The sequence below is a fragment of the Herpailurus yagouaroundi genome, unplaced genomic scaffold (assembly GCF_014898765.1).
Source record: "Herpailurus yagouaroundi ecotype Mexico unplaced genomic scaffold, PumYag 186, whole genome shotgun sequence".
Classification (NCBI taxonomy): domain Eukaryota; kingdom Metazoa; phylum Chordata; class Mammalia; order Carnivora; family Felidae; genus Herpailurus; species Herpailurus yagouaroundi.
The window spans coordinates 7148659-7161986 of NW_024412417.1; the positions used below are offsets into that span (position 1 = coordinate 7148659).

Consider the following 13328-nt stretch of genomic DNA (forward strand, 5'->3'; position numbering starts at 1 on the left):
TCTTTCTTTCTTTCTTTCTTTCTTTCTTTCTTTCTTTCTTTCTTTCTCCCTTCTCCTCTTCCCTTATATGAAAGCTCTCTAGCTTACTTAAGCAAATGTGAAACCATCGCACTTGGAACCCACCTGACAAAGACCCAACATGGCCACAGAAGTATCTAATCAAAAGAAAAAAGTACATATCAACAATAAAGAACATTTTAAAAATGTTTATTTTGAGAGAGAGAGCATGCAAGACAGGGAGGATGAACAGGGGAGGGGCAGAGAGAGAGAGGGAGAGCGGGAGAGAGAATCCCAAGCAGACTCCTCGCTGTCAGCACAGAGCCTGACATGGGGCTCGATCTTACAAACCATGCGATCATGACCTGAGCTGAAGTCGGACACTTAACTGACTGAGCCACCCAAGTGCCCCTCAACAGTGAGAACTTTAACATCATTGACGAGCTGGCACATGTTCATACTCTGCATTGGCACTTTTTTCCCAAAAGTAAATGGAAGAATAAAGCTTCATGACTCATTGAATCTGGGGAAGGAAAGAAGAAAACCCTACCAAAAAGACTGCAGATTTTGTGTCTGAATTGAATGGAAACTAATTTCCCATGTGTAATATTTGAATATCTACTATACTTTCTACTAAATACATAACCATAAGCTTCAAAGGTTCTGAAACATGGAGAACCAATTAGTTTTTAATTTTACTTTTGGAAATTCTAAACATACACAAATGTAGAGTAGTGTAATGAATTCCCGTGCACCTACCATCCAACTTGAACAACTATTAACATGTTACTAATTTTGAGAAGCAGGTTAAAAATCGATAAAGACCAGTGCTTATAAGTTAAAGAATTTGAAAGGGTGAAAACAGTCACTCCAATAATTTGGGAGAGGAAAACAACTGCTTTTAGGTCAACTTCCTAAATAATTTGGGCAAGAAATATTTTTATAGTTAAACCACAGTGTAAAACAGAAAAACACAATGTAAAACTTTTAGTGTGGCTCCTTTGTGCAATATCACTTCACTCAAATCCCCCCAACTACTATAATATGAAGAGAAACTTGTTTTCTGTTAAATTTCCTTCTTCAGCTCAGAGGGCAAAACAGTTCCATTCAATTCGCCAGAATTGTTGAACCTTTGTAGACCCTTTGCTAGACCTTGTGTTGGGGAATTTCCCCATGCTATGGGAGACCAGAGGAAAGAGTTGCAAAGAATGACCAATTATTTGGAAGGTTTTACTGAGACAGTGGTGTTTGAGTGGCATCTTCAAGAGTGGACTCTATGTCTAAAAGCAGATGGGGGGGCGCCTGGGTGGCGCAGTCGGTTAAGCGTCCGACTTCAGCCAGGTCACGATCTCGCGGTCCGTGAGTTCGAGCCCCGCGTCGGGCTCTGGGCTGATGGCTCAGAGCCTGGAGCCTGTTTCCGATTCTGTGTCTCCCTCTCTCTCTGCCCCTCCCCCGTTCATGCTCTGTCTCTCTCTGTCCCAAAAATAAATAAACGTTGAAAAAAAAAAAATTTAAAAGCAGATGGGGAAGGAGACAGAAGCCCAGGCTGAGGGAACTGAATGTGCAAAAGATGGGAGGCAGAAAGGCATTGGGTGAATTTGAGGGTGTGGTACATTACAGACTTTGTGATGAAAAGACCATTTAAGAACTGGAATAATCTTAAAGGTGACATCATGGAGTAAAGCATTGGTTATGTCTGCTGATAGACCTGACTGGTCACCTACTACCTTGGCTGACAGTGCTGGCTGCCAACCCAAGAGCCATTCCCATCGTGTTTTCCTTGCTGGTAGAGCTGCCTCCCTCTCTAAAGGCTAAAAATTAACCAGCCTCTCTTGCAGCTAGGGGATGGCCACGTGATCCAACTCTGGCAAAAGAAACCTGAAAGGAAATCTGCAGGTGGACTTCTGGAAAGAGTTTTCTCCCTAATAAAAAAAAGACTCTAAAGCAAAAACTTCTTTTTGCCTTTGAACACAGTTACATGACACTGAGTTTTAAAGCTATGGCAGCCATCTTGTGTCCAGAAGGCACAAGTTCAGGATGAACGCCAAGACGGTAAGGATGGCAGAGGAAGAAGATGGAAAGTGACTCAGACCTCAAAGACATCATTATGTCATTCTACATGTGCCACCCTATGTTTGGAACTCTATGTTGTATGAAATAATACATTTTCCTTATTGTTTAAGCCATTTTGATTTGCCTCGCCCCTGGGTTAACATCAGCCCAGAAGACAGAAAAGAAGTTACTCTCCTACTTAGATTATTTATCCTTATTACAGGGTTTTCTTACTTTTAAAATTTGTTTAGAATATACAAGTATATGTAGAGAGCAAGAACAATTCTTCTGTAGTTTTGAAAAACCTAGTACCAAGCCAAATCATGCATGACAAATAAAAGGGCTAATGGGAAGAACAGAGTTAAGAACAGGCACTCAAAATCTTACGAAGTTTGTAAGCAGAGCCCTAATAAAAATAACCATCCTAATAAATATCCTGGCACACTTCACTCTCCATTCGCATTTGCAACCAAACACATGGCCTTTCTTTGCAGCCTGTATCCTGGCACCCCTGTTTCCTCCTTAGAGATGAGGGTCCTTAAAGGCATTTGCTTCCAAAACAGATGCTCATCACCATAATTAAAAATACAATCTAGTTTTCTTGGGGCTCAATTGGTTAGGCGTCCAACTCTTGATTTCAGCTCAGGTCAAGATCTTGGGGTTTGTGGGTTCAAGGCCCGTGTTGGGCTCTGCGCTGACTGCACAGAACCTGCTGGGGATTCTCTCTCTCCCTCTCTCTGTTCCTCCTCTGCTTGCTTGCTCTCTCTCTCTCAAAATAAATTTAAAAACTTATAAAAAATACAATTTAACTTTCTTGAATCACTTTATTTAAACATAAGAAGGGTCTTCATAATTTGCCATCTGCACTGCCAACTTCCCCAGATGGCTTCAGGCAGTGGAAAATGCAGAGGTTCTTGAAGCCACAAAACCAGCCCCTATAACCACTCAAGGAAGGCACTGATGTGGGATTTTCAGCTCTTTCCTTGGGGTCCTCAAATATGATGAACACTTCCTCTTTGTGAGGTTTGCCCTGATCATTTCAAAATACTAACATACTGGAAAAGTTGTGTATGAACCAACTGCATTTCTGTGTCATGTTGATATTCACCTGTCACATGTGAGCCAGTATCATGAAAAGAACACCTGTGTGGTTAAAATGGTAAATCTTATGTATATTTTACCACAATTAAGAAAAGATGCTGGGGCGCCTGGTGGCTTAGTTGGTTAAGCATCTGGCTCAGGTTCATGGGATCAAGCCCCGCGCCAAGCTCTATGCTGACAGAAAGAAGTCTGCTTGGGATTTTGTCTTGGCCTCTCTCTTTGTCCTTCTGCTTGCATGCATGCACACTCTCTCTCTCTCAAAAAAAAAAAAAAAAAAAAAAAGACTAACTGGGCACATGAAACAGACAAATTGAGGACTGGAAAGAACTCTCATTTATGTGGTGGTGTCTCTCAACATTTACTTTGTTAATCGTTAAAACTGACAAACTAAAAAAAAAAAAAAAAAAAAAAGGAACTCCATTGTGAACAGATGGTGCTCCTAACACTCCTGTACCCATCACTCAGCTTCAGAAATTAAACTCCTGATACCATTGAGTTCCTTTGCCTTTCCCTGAAAGCACTGCTTCTTTGTTACCTAGGAGTAACAACTATCTAGGATGGTGTTTACATTCTGATGTATTTCTTTACTGTATTTCTAAATTTGGATGTATCCCTGGGGACATATAGTTTTGAAATTTTAAGCCAATGTAATCATACTATATGCAGTATTCTTCAACTTGTACTGGTTATTCTCGGTTTGTTTGCCCTTACAGATGAACAAGCAAATCAGAGATGCATTCTTCCTAGTACTGTATTAATATGCCTTGGTGTTTTGCTCCTAGTCTCTTTCAGAAATTATAGTAGGACATTGTGAGATAATAAAAACTATACACTGGTCTCTGCTCTTGGTTCCTGACACAGGGCTCCTGAAATCCTTGCAATTTCCTGGGTGATAGGAGTGTCTTTTATTCTAAGAAGGCAACCCTGGATGCCTCCAGGTTGAGGGCTGGTCACCAGAAACACCGAGCCATGATTAGAAGTTTGGAATTTTCAGCTCTGCTCCCCTCCCCCATTCTTTTGAAAAGGGAGAAGGGCTGAAAACAGAGTTAATGACTCATCATGCCTACGGTGATGAAGCCTCCAAAAAAATCCCAATAGTACTGGGGGTGGGGGTGGGGTTCAGAGAGGTTCCAGGCTGGTGAACACATCCATCCCGGGAGGATGATTTTGCACCACAACTCCATGGAGACAAAAGTTCCTGTGCACAGGATCCTCCCAGATCTTGCCTTATGTATCTCTTTATCTGGCTGTTCATCTGTATACTTTATCATATCCCTCAATAAACTGGTAAATGTAAGGGTTTCCCTGAGTTCTGTGAGCTGCTCTAGCAAATTAACCAACCCCAAGGAGGGGGTCACTGGAACCTCCTATCAATAGTCAGTAGTTCAGAAGCACAGGTAATAACCTGGGCTTAACAACTGGCATCTGAAATGAGGGTGTGTCTCTGGCTAGATAGTGTCAGGATTGAGTCAAATTGTAAGACATCCAGCTGGTGCTGGAGACTTGCTTGTTGTTTTGGGGGAACCCCTCCCCCCACACATTTGGTGACCAGAAGTGTCAGAAGTGAAGTGTTTTGTGTGAGTAGTAAAAGAAACACTCAGGAGACAGACTGAACTGAGGGTTTCCCCCCCTCCCACAACAGGAGGGAAAGACCAGGTTTTTCATTTTAGACATACACTCACTCCTCTCCCTTGGAGCTTCCTGCCCTGAAGGAGGTCTGCTGTCCAAGAGCTGATTTCTGGGTCTCGTTATGTCTCCAGCCACGCCAGGACAGAGCAAACCATTAGAATAGGAGGTGCACTGGAATTAGAATATGTTTAGAATTAGTTCTTAGCACACAAATATTCATAAGAGGAGCAGCAGTCACTATTGACTGGAATAGTTCCCGGCTGGCAGATGTACCCAGATTTAAGCTGGCTAGCTAACTGAGTCCTGGAATAGGAAACCCCAAGAGAGGAAAGCTGGAGACAGAGGGGAAACGAGAGATGAACTGCAAAAAACTCACTGGGCTTGAAACACCAATTTGGTATTCTGCACAGTAAATTCTGACATTTTCTTGTTTATATCAGCCTCCTTCTCTTAGCCTGGCTTACTATGCTGGTATTTAATTGTGATGTTTCTGAGTTAATTTATTCAACGTTATTAGCCTTACTATATACTATAGACTGGATATTTGTGTCCCCCCCCAAATTCATATGTTGAAATCCTAATCCCTAATATGATGGCTTTTGGAGATGGTGCCTTTGGAATGTGATTAGGTCATGAAGATGAAACCCTCATGAATGGGATCAGTGCCCTCACAAAAGAGACCCCAGAGAACTCTCTTGCCCTATCATCTGCTGTCTGAGGACACAGTGAGAAGATGGCCGTCTACGAACCAGGGAGTGAGTCCTCACCAGATGCTGAATCTGTCAGCACCTTGATCTTGGACTTCTCTGACTCCAGAACAGTGAGAAATTTCTGTTGTTTATAAACCACCCAGTCTATGATGTCCTTTATAGCAGCCTGAACAGATTTTCACAGTGTTGTGATTAATGTATTGAGACTGTTTTCCTAGTAGGTCCAGGTTAGAATCTATGCACTGTTTCACTTGCATATACAGTATATTGATTTTTATATCATAGAGCGTTGGTTGACAGTTTACAGAAGACTCACATTACTATATGTTACAGTAAAGTTATCTGGAGAGAATACAAAAAATGATTTTGGCTTACCATTAGAGAAACCATTTGTAAAACTCTTGTAAAGCTTATCAAGGAGTCTGGATTGGTTTTGTTTTACACTATATGGGACGAAGAAATGTCAGTGGAGCTCATTAAGGCCAGATGCTCTGGCCAGCTACTGAAAAACAGAAGTTGGCTACTCTTGGAATTTGATCTAAAGCTGGACAGATTTGCTTTGTTATAGGCTCTCATGTTGTTTTCTTTTAAAATTGAATAAAATCGGGGCGCCTGGGTGGCTCAGTCGGTTGGGCGGCCGACCTCAGCTCAGGTCATGATCTCGCGGTCCATGAGTTCGAGCCCTGCGTCGGGCTCTGTGCTGACAGCTCAGAGCCTGGAGCCTGTTTCAGATTCTGTGTCTCCCTCTCTCTGACCCTCCCCTGTTCATGCTCTGTTTCTCTCTGTCTCAAATAAATAAATAAATAAATAAATAAATAAATAAATAAACGTTAAAATTGAATAAAATCTCCATATACAGAAATAATTATTATAATGTAGTAGCCTCCACTACAATATCTCCCCACCAAGTGCCTCATCTAAGTGTATAAAACTATTGGGTAGACAAGAGTAATTGGGATGAATTTCTTAACATTTGCGTATGTGGCCTGTGGATTCTGGAGCCTGTGCCTTGGCAACTGAAGTTGAATGATGATGGCTGTTGACCTCTGATGTACTTCTTTTTAATCAGGAACTTTTTTTCTCAGTCTTAGCTCTCACGGGCCCATTCTAATGACCTATGGCTTGTTCAGAGACAACAACATAAAAGAGAGACATAGAATCAGAGAAAGGGACAGGGGCAAGAGTGAGAACTATGTTCGGCAAAGGACCATTTTTTTATTGACTTTTCTTTTTTCCCTGGAAATTGGGAAAAACCTGTAAAAGGCAATAGCAAATAGTGAGGAGGCTGCTGAGGTGATGGTCCTAGAATCTATGTTGCATTTCTTAGCTTCATTCCCTATTGCACAATCTGATTGATAAATATGTTTTAGATAGAAATGAACATGCACTTTTAAGTTATGGGACCTAGTGGAATTTCTGGAATGAGCACTGGATTGGGAGCCAGGAAACCTGGCTTTGAACGATCCAATTATCTGCATTAGTTTCTTCACATATAAAATGAAATACTCCAAAGTATAAAATGAAGTGAAATACACCATCTATTAATTAATGGATAAATAAAATATGAAATATCAACATAGTGGAATATCATTCAGCCATAAAAGGGAATAAAGTACTGACACATGCTACAACATGCATGGGCCATGAAAACATGATGCTAGGTGAGAGAAGCAAGACACAAAAGGTCATATTTTATGATTCCTTTTTAAGAATATGTAGAATAGACAAATCCATACAGATAGGAAGCAGATTAGAGGTTGCAAGGGGTTAAGGATAGGAGGAAATGGGGTGTGATTATTTAATGGGTACAGGAGTTCTGGAATAATGAAAAAGTTTTGAAACTACAGAGAGGTGTTGTTTATACAATACTGTGAAAACCCTAAATGTTACTGACTTTATTATTTTTTTTAATGTTTTAATTTATTTTTGAGACAGAGAGACAGAGCATGAGCAGGGAAGGGGCAGAGAGAGAGGGAGACACAGAATCTGAAGCAGGCTCCAGGCTCTGAGCTATCAGCACAGAGCCCGACGACGCGGGGCTCGAACTCATAGACTGTGAGATCATGACCTGAGCTGAAGTCAGACGCTTAACCGACTGAGCCACCCAGGCACCCCTAAATGTTACTGACTTTAAAGTGTACTAAATGTACACTTTAAAATGGCTAATGATGAGGTGCCTGGGTGGCTCAGTTGGTTAAAGTGTCCAACTTGGGCTCAGGTCATAATCTCACAATTCAGATTTGAGCCCTGCATAGGGGTTTCTGCTTTCAGCACAGAGCCTGCTTCTCCCTCTCTCTCTGCCCCTCCCCGGCTTGTTCTCTCTCTCTCTCTCTCAAAAATACATAAACATTACAAAAATAAAAGCCACTGAATTGCATACTTTAAATGTTAAGTTGTATGGTATGTGAATTATGTCTCAATAAGGCTGTTATTTAAAGGAAGGAAGGAAGGAAGGAAGGAAGGAAGGAAGGAAGGAAGGAAGGAAGACAGAAAGAAAGAAAGAAAGAAATTTCCACCCAGCTCAAATAGTGGTGAGGCTCAAATGAGTTGTTTTCCAAATAAGAAAGGTATTTCAAACTATATAATGGTGATTATTTTTAGACTTCACTACTTCCTTCAGCTGGAAGCTGATAGGCTAAGGGCTCTCCAGTGACAACTGGCACTCGTGCAGATCGAGAGACAGAGCTCTGGCTCTGAAGCCTGAAGATCAGGTGAGAGGGAGCAGTTTGAAGTTTGGGAGTGGTGAGGGAGAGAACTACAGCTGGACCATAAGCTCCTTGAGGTCAGGGATTGCTTCTCTGTCTTGTTCTGTTGCAAGCGCAGTGCTTAATACGACGTCTGGCTCAATACATACGAATGAATGAGAAAATGAGCAATGAATGAGTAAGTAGTGAAATTAATGAACTGAGGGTCCCTGAATGAAAACAATGAGATACTGCCCAGCCAATAAACCATTTCACCAGCCAACACATTCAGATGTTTGCTTTGATGCTGACGGGGGGGGGGGGGGGGGGCCCCATCTGGGTGTCATACTTAATCCATTACCAAGGGAATGCTAAGTCTCTTTCAAGTGTTGCAGATCACAGTGGTTCTTATTTCCCCTTAAGACCACAAAGAAGGAAAGTTTTACCCTACATTGACTTTAGCAGTGTCATAGCTAAGATTGCTTCATCTTCTATTAGTTGTCATGAGCCAAGGAGAGGCTGGTCTCCAGAACAAAAGCACCACAAGGTGTGGTCTAGTCATGCTGGGAGTACCAAAGGCCCGTGGGCCAAGCCCGGATGTCAGCTTTGCTGCAAGACAAAGGCAAAGTATTCATAAGGTAGTTTGGAACTAGGGCAACAATTTTGTGCGGTCCTTGCATTGTAAGTCACTGCAGTGGGGACAGGAGTCACCTCAGGAAGAAGCGACTATTCTATTATTCCATCTTTATCAGAGAACTGAGACATGGAGAACCCTCCACTTTCTACTATGGGTTCTGAAGGTTCCCCTCTTTTTCACTAAACTTGAAAAAAAATCCTTGCCATTCAGAGAGTTCTAATTAGAACCCCCCTGAAGGACCACTCAGGTCTTACACATAAATAACAACCATGAATATGTAACCAATGGACTTCAGGATGTGAACTACTCAGAGTAAGAGCTACTTCATTCACGGCTTGGATATTTCCATTTAGAAAAGGATTCTGGCCTAAGAGAGATTTCCTTATGACATGGAAAAAAGGACACAATTAGTTAAGAAAAGATCTAGAACACTCAGTATAACTTAACTGGGAGCCAAAACCTTCTTGTCGTTGGATGAACTCCAGACTTTTCCATTTATGCTCAGACAGTAAGTCCTTTCTACCCAGAAGACTTGTAGCAGTGATAGCAGAAGTCTTAACCAGGAAGGGACTTTTCTTCACCTTTTATTTCCCTTCCTTTATCTCCAGGCTTTCTTGGACCACATGTACAGGAGCTAAACAGCACAAATGCAAAACTTCAAAAGCTTCAAAAAAATTATTTGCCTAAGGGAACCGTATATACCACATAAAGTAGATCATCTTTCCATCCCCTCCTCCACTTATTGCTTCCAAACCAGACATCTAAAAAGCCAGGAAGCCAACAAAGGAACAAATAAACAAACACAAACCACCAGTAAAACCAGCCCCTCTAATAAAAAAACATCTCCCAATCTCTAGCCCCTTGTATTTGCATAAACATGTTAAAATATGTTTGGCTATTACTTTTGATTATTCTGCCTTTGATGTCATTTATTTTAGATCATAAATCTGAAGACCAGGGGCCTGTGTTTATTTGCGGAACAGTTTGAACGATGTTAAAGCATGGACTTTGGAGCCAGGCAGAGCTAGACTGGAATCAGGCTCCTTGTTTACCAGCTGCCTAAACTGATAAACAAGGCAAGTGACTTAGTTTTTCTAATCTTCATCTGTAAAATGGGGATAATACTTGCCTTAGATTTGTTATAAGGATCTAATAACATTGTATATAAATGGGAAAATAATCTAGGATGATCCTCTGTCCCTATCTACACCCTTCTCTCCAGGTAACCAATTCTATTTGCTTCTTATCCCTTTAGTGTTTATTTATGCAAATATAAGCAAATTTAAAAATACATATATTATTTGTATACTTATAAATGTATTCTTCTTTTGCCTACTTACATAAAAGGAGCATACAACTGTTCTGTATGTTATTTTTTTCATTTAATCTACCTTGGAAATCTTTCCATATCAGTACAAGAAGAGCTTCCTCATTTTTTAACTGCAGGATAAGATTCCATTGTGTGTCTGTAGCACAGTTTATTTAACTGTCCCTTATTGGAAGACACTTGGATTATTTCTGACTTCCTATCATAAAGCTGTAGTGAATATCCTCGTACATAGTGCCATTTTGTATGGGTGTGTGTAAAGGATTTATGCATTTGTAATGTTTTTTAAACAAGTTTATTAAAGTTTAGTTAACTGCATTTATAATTTTGATTTCTTTTTTATTGCCAAATCGCCCTCCAAAGGGGTTCTTCCATTTTGCACTCCCCAGCAATGTATAAGAATGTGCACTAAACTCCTGGAAGTCTGTACTTCCAAAAGGTAGGGGTAGAGGGCCCAGAGAGGACTTCATTTTCTTTCTTTAAAAATTATATGGGAGAGGGGCACCTGGGTTGCTCAGTTAAATATTCAGGCTCTACACTTGGTGTGGAGTCAGCTTAAGATTCTCTCTCTCTCTCTTTCTCTCTCTCCCTCTACCCCTCCCTAGCTCATGTGCCTGCATGTGCACTCTCTCGAAAAAAAAAAAAATTAAAAAAAAAATTAAAATGATTATATGTTAAGAAAAAATTTACATGTAGATATCCTTAATGTAAAACATATGAAGCAGTAGAAATATATGGTAAAAATGTAAAATTCTCCTTGGTGAATTTCTTCCCTGCTACCCATCTCAGCCCCTCTCACACTGCAAACTATTTGGTGTGTCAATTACCAATTTTCAAATCCGATGGCCATTTCCCAGCCCTCATCCTTCTTGAGACTTCCAAAGATCTCTTGCCAAGATTCTCTTTTTTTTTGGCTTCTGTAACACAAACATTCTTCTAGTTCCCTCATATTTCTCTGATCCTTTACCATTTTCTCTGGCTTCTCTTTCTTCTCTTGCCTTGAAAAACAGGCTTAATAACACGTAATATTTATTTAATGCCAATGATGCACAAGAACAACAGAATTCCAGACCACAAGGAACATAAGGTCTTGGAGGGTGTGGCAGATTGTCGGATAAGCTATAGCCGCAACAATTCTTCCGGTCTAAGTGCACTAGTCTGCTGGGCCTACTGTAACAAAATACCACAGATCAGGGGGCTTAAACAGGAATTTATTTTCTCACAGTTCTGGAGGCCAGAAGTCCAAGATCAAGGTATCAGCAGGGTTGGTTTCTTCTGAGGCCCCTCTCCTTGGCTTGTAGATGGCTGTCTTCATGTTCACATGGCATTTGTCCTTCTATGTGTATCTGTGTCCTAATCCCCTCCTCTTACAAAGACAACAATTATATTGGGTGGTGCTCACCTTACTGGAAAGGACAGCAAAATGACCTTGGAAAGGAGCATGCTAGTTGGTATGAACTGATCCTGCTGTGCTCCCCCAAATTTGTATGTTGAAATCCTAACCCCCAGAACCTCAGGATGTAACTGTATTTGGAGACAGGGTCTTTAAAGGGGTAATTAAGTTAAAATGAGGTTTTCAGGGTGGGCCCTAATCTAATATGACTGGTGTCCTTATAAGGGAAGGAGGTTAGGACACTGGCACACACAAAGGGAAGATGATGGGGAAACACAGGTAGGAGAAGATGGCCACCCACACACCAAAGAGAGGGGCTTCGGAAGAAGCCAAGCCCACTGACACCCTGATCTTGGACTGCTGGCTGCAGAGCTGTGAGCAAATAAACATCCATTGTGTAAGCCACCTGGTCTGGGGTACTTTGTTATGGAAGCCATAGCAAATGAATATAGAGGATCATGCCATTTGCTTTGCAATAAGTCTGGAAGATAACTTGTTTCAGAAAAGAATGTGTGTTTGAGAACATTAATCCGAAAAGGCCCATCTCAGGGCTCCCCATGTGGAGTCCATCCTCCATGCTGAGGAGAGGAACCAGATGCAGCACGAGGGAGCAAGTTCCCTGCTGCTTTTGCACACAGCTCTGGGGCAGGCCCTGACCTGGGGCCAGGGTCACCCCTGCCAGGATTTCAGCAGGCACTTCAACAAAACAGAAAGCGAGAGGGAGGGAGGGAGGGAATGCAAGAGACAGGTTTGTAATGTAATGTAAAAGGGAAAACTATCTTTTCTTCCACAACAGGTATGCTTGGAACACCTCAATGATACTCCTAAAGTAGGATGTATTTTGACTCAGAATCCTTTCAGTGACTTTAACAGAGGATGTTTTGCTAGGTTTTAAGAAGTATGCAGATCTCCACAGTCGTTCTTGTTATAACATGTAGAGTAGCTGGCTCTCAATTAGTTGTTTTATTAAAAGGATTCACAGGGTTACCTATTATTAGTGTATATTATTTTTCTCAATGCTTCAGACACTTGGGCATTTATTTTGCTGTTGTCATAGAAACCCAGGTCTGTACTAAGCAGCTCTTTTAATTCTCATAATTAGCCTTATATAAAGGAATATTTTAATGAGGTGAAGAATTTGGAGAGCCCCATCAGAGGAATGCAGGAAGAAGAACCCTATTCTCCAAATGCTTACAAAATTAGCTTAGATTCTCCTTTGTTACCATTGCCTTCTTTGACAATTGCTGAGTGTTCATTAGTCAGGCTTTCCTAAGGACCTGTGGTTTTCCATAAAGGTTGGAGGTTTGCTTATTTCTGGGCAACTGCAATTCCATTCACCCCAGTCTCCCCCTTACACCCAGGCTGTCCTGGTTAGACGGAGAGGCAACTTCTCCTTTTTGCTGTAAACCAGAAAAAGTCTAGGTTTATCTTTAAGTGTCACAGACGATACAGGCTTTTTTTTTTTTTTTTTTTAAATCAGTCAAGAAAAAATAATTATGCCTTTCTACATGTGGGATATTTGGAAGCCATGAATCTTGTCTTTTTTTTTAAATCTTGTCTTTCTTATATTCACTGCTTATAAAAGTATTTTGGAGGAATATTTATTAATTTTCATGACAGGTAACCCATGCACATAGCACAAAAATCAAGAGGCAGAGAGTGAAATAGTGTCCTTTCTATGCCTGTCCCCAGGTGGCAACCACTGTTACTTAGTTTCCTTTGATTCTTCCAAAGCTACTCTCTGCCACCAAACACACACACACACACACACACACACACACACACACACACACACACA

The 13328-nt window shown here is 41.1% G+C and overlaps 1 long non-coding RNA gene across 5 annotated transcripts in view; it reads right to left on the reverse strand.

Moving 5' to 3' along the window:
- The window catches only part of LOC121042724 (uncharacterized), an 86794-nt gene that overhangs the window by 35354 nt on the left and 38112 nt on the right, over positions 1-13328 (reverse strand). The window contains exon 5 of one of the 5 annotated variants that reach the window (XR_005796403.1): positions 4766-4950. The exons of the other annotated variants lie outside the window; for them this stretch is intronic. This is a non-coding gene — a long non-coding RNA (uncharacterized LOC121042724). Of the gene's footprint in view, positions 1-4765; positions 4951-13328 lie in introns of those variants that run through there. 5 annotated transcript variants of the gene reach the window in all.